Here is a 4,002-nt window from a genome sequence, read left to right as displayed (position 1 = left end):
TAATAGACTAATCTATATTTATACTATTAATAAAAAAGAATTGTGGTGTTAAAACTTTTGATTCTCTCTTTTATCCTTCCAAAATTTGATAATTCGCAATAATGCCTTCAAATTTATTCAATTCATTCTATTTGTTACACTATAATTATTCTTGCAATAAACATGAGAACTAATATTAAAATCTAAATATATATTCTAAATTTTAACCATAAATTTTATTCATTTCATTCTATTTATTACACTGATTAGTCTTGCACTAAACACAGGAATTGATATATTATAAATTTTAGCCATATTAGTCTTATGTTAAATAAGATAAATATTTCACTTTAGATATTATATATTATACAATAAATTTAAAATTTTAATATAAAAGATAATAATATCATATATTATACAATAAATATACAATTTTAATATATAAGATAATAATATCTTAATATTTAATTAAATATCTAACATCTAATCTAATACAATAATATATTGATATGTGCATCTGGTGTATAAAAAATCCATGAAGGAATACTAATATACTAACCTCTTGGTGTAGTCTAGAAATAGCATATAAATTATCATAATATATATTACTAACTATTACAATATACTTATCATAGTGTTTGAATACGAGATAATTCTAAGTATGCAGAATTCCAAGCAGTGTGAGAAGCTATTACATTTGCTCTTGACAATGGATGTGGGAAGGTAATTTTTAAAGAAGATGCGGATGCGGTAATTAGAGATATCCATAATGGTGTGAAGCAACACTTAATTTTTGGACACTGTGGATGATATTTAATGATGTTGCACATGAATAGAGGAATGATAATTTTAGGTAGTTTATCAAATAGAGAATATAAATGCTCATATGTTGGTCTAAAGAGCGAAGGCAATTAATGATTTTGTGGTATGGCTTGAAGACCCACCATCATTTTTACATAATATTTTGCAATCTGATAAGGAGCAGTGTTAATCCACATTCTTTGTTATGCTTCTGGCTTTTTAGTTTAGTTTGGATATGTCTTAATTTTTTTTCATGATAAAACTATTGCAATGTAATAATTAACTCCTAGCTAATAAAGTAATTTATGATATCTCCCCTTTTAAACCTACTAATGATGCATGTAATATAAATTTTAGTGAGAAAATGATCCCATAATTAAAGCATAAAAGTATATTCTCTTACTGACTAATAAAATTCTCTTATTAATTATGTACTAATTATTTCACGACTAATATACTTCCATAAACATTCTACTTGGATCTCAAGAGTTGCATAAAATTATGTTATATATGGATGCTCAAATGCACAAAAGAAAACACTAAAAGAATCAAAAGAAAAAAAAATGAAGTAAGTAAGAATTTTGACAGTGGAGTCGGTCCCTCAATTATATTAACCAGGATACCTCGCAGTCAACAAGATTTCACTGGTGATAATTGAGAGAGAAAATTGTATTGCTTTTCTTTGGATGAAACAAACAAATATTCGACCAATTTCACATCCAGTTTATAGAAAAACATCAATCTATTTGTCATACAAATATGCAAGTCTGTGGAGAGAAAAACTCATATAAAGGTCAATGAATTCGTGGCGAGTGGATGACTGAGGGCTCTGTTTGAGTCCTATTTGTTCTTCTAAAAAAATTCATGACGAATGCAATGTTAGATGGTTTTTGAATGTTTTAGTCTCATATCATTACTTAATATATGCATGACCTGCAAAGCACGTGTTACATACTACTATCTAAAAAACCCTTTTCGCCCTTGGTTTTGTTAGAACTGATATGGGCCCTAATGGGTCAGACATGTTAATTTCCTTTTCTTCCATTGCTTTCGTTGGTTTTGTTGGAACTGACATGGGCCCCAATGGGCCAGACATATTGAGTCCCTTTTCTTTCACATGCATTCTTAAGGGCTGGCTGTATATAATTTTAGGCTAAATTTAAGAAAACTCCCCGTTACTTTGGACACTTGTCAGATAACCCCAATTACTTTAAAAATATCAGAAAACCTCATTTATGTTCAGGGATTAAAAAAAAAATCACTGCTAGCGTTTACCATAAATTTTCACATGGTTGGGTAAAATTACACAAAGAGATTTTTTTTTCCCAAGTGAAAACCGGTGATTCACACTTTTAAGGGGTTTTCTAGAGGAAAAAAAAAGAGTCAATTTTAGAAAATCTCCCTCGACTACGGGGATCGTCTCAGAAACCCCCGCCCCAACCACTTTAATTCTAAAAAACCCTTGTCAATTATGAAGTTGTTGTATTAACCCCCTTCAACTTTTAAAATATGATTTATCAAACCCTACCCTCCCCCCCCCCCCCCAAAAAACCCAAATTTCTTTTCTCAGTTAACCCTAAACTAGTATGATCAAAATCCAAAGGAATAGGTGGTCTAAAATGACCATGCTATTCCTAAGACATTAAAATTCTTACCATAATATTCTCTTTTTTTAATATTTCTATTTAAAAATAACTTTCATCCCTCTTATTCCTCCATTTCATTGCTAGGTTCACGTGCAAATTTAATTTTTTCTTTTTTGAAACACTAAACTTCTTTTATTTTCTGTTTATAGTTCATGTTTGTAATGTTTGAAACAATTAAAACATTAATTTTTTAAAAGATTAGTTTCCTCTACGAAACCCATCGAATTAACGTCTAATATTTTGATTGGGTTGGATTTTTAAACTCACATGAATTTTTTGTCAACCAAATGTATTTTTAGTCATTGCATGTTTTACATTAATAATATTAGGGAGGTTATTTGAAAAGACTAGAAAGATAAAGGGGGTTTTGTGAGACACCCCATAGTTAGGGGGGTTTAGTCATATCTTAAAAATATATTTTTTTAAAATATTGGAAGTAGGAGATTTGTAGAGAATGTTCATATTAATTAATTGTTGGTTATAAAGCTGCAGAGTCCAAGTGAGAAACACAAAACATATATAGGCAAAGACTAGACTATCAAGAAACTCAAAATTTCTAATCTAGTCTAGCGGTTCACCACCATAGTTCAACATTAACTAACCAAACCAACATATTTCACCTGGAATCAGTCTGTGAGCCTTGAAAACGTGCATTAATAACGCAACATGCTAATTAATATAAAAATCGAGTGGTTAATATTAGTAAAATCTTGAAACTTGGAGAGTGCGTGCCAACGGGGAGCAACGCCAATGGTCCGTCCGAAACTTTCTCTCCCTAGCGAATTCCTAAGCATGACTCAGCCTAAAATGAGTAGAATCAACACATTAGAGCATCTCCAATAGCTTCTCCAAAATTTTCTCCAAAATGGGGAAGCAAAAGTCATATTCTCCAACTAATTTTTACACCAACTCCAACAGCTTCCCTATTTTGAAGAATCTATTTTTTCCTCCAAAAATTTGGAGAATGCTGCAGATTTGGGGAAGCTTCCCCATTTTTTCTCCTTCATCCCTATTTTGGGGAATGAGATGGAGAATCTGTTGGGCAAAAAACCTAACTAAATTCTCCAAAAGTGAGAAAAGGGGAAGCTGTTGGAGATGCTCTTAGGCCGGTGTTGAATTATCATGGATTAATGTGAAAAAGTACATGTCCTAAAGTTTGGTTTACCTGCGTTTAAAACACCACATTAGAACATTTTATTTGACCGAGTTTGACACGTTTGTCGTTTATATTCATCCATGAAGTCTGTACCCAACTCATTTATTAAACAGGCGCATGGTGTAGAATAGAATCGATTAGATGTTCAGTAAATTATATTACTTTATAGTACATCCGCATTATGTTTCATTAAGAAGATCACGCTTGGTATTTGTATTCAAAGTGAGGTATGAACTCGATCGGTTAGTTCATTAAACAGATGCGTGACTTACAAATTAAGATCTGTGTTTTGTAGCATCTAGTGCCTATAACCGATGTATATTTTTACTTTGCACGTACGAGGACAAATTTAGTGACATAGGAACCTTAATATCTTAAACCCCGATTCATTGCATTAAAGAAGTGGTATGAATATGGCCA

This window comes from Asparagus officinalis, chromosome 2 (genome assembly GCF_001876935.1).
Source record: "Asparagus officinalis chromosome 2, Aspof.V1, whole genome shotgun sequence".
Lineage (NCBI taxonomy): Eukaryota > Viridiplantae > Streptophyta > Magnoliopsida > Asparagales > Asparagaceae > Asparagus > Asparagus officinalis.
The sequence above is the reverse complement of the archived record's forward strand: the minus strand, read 5'-3'. Positions refer to the sequence as shown.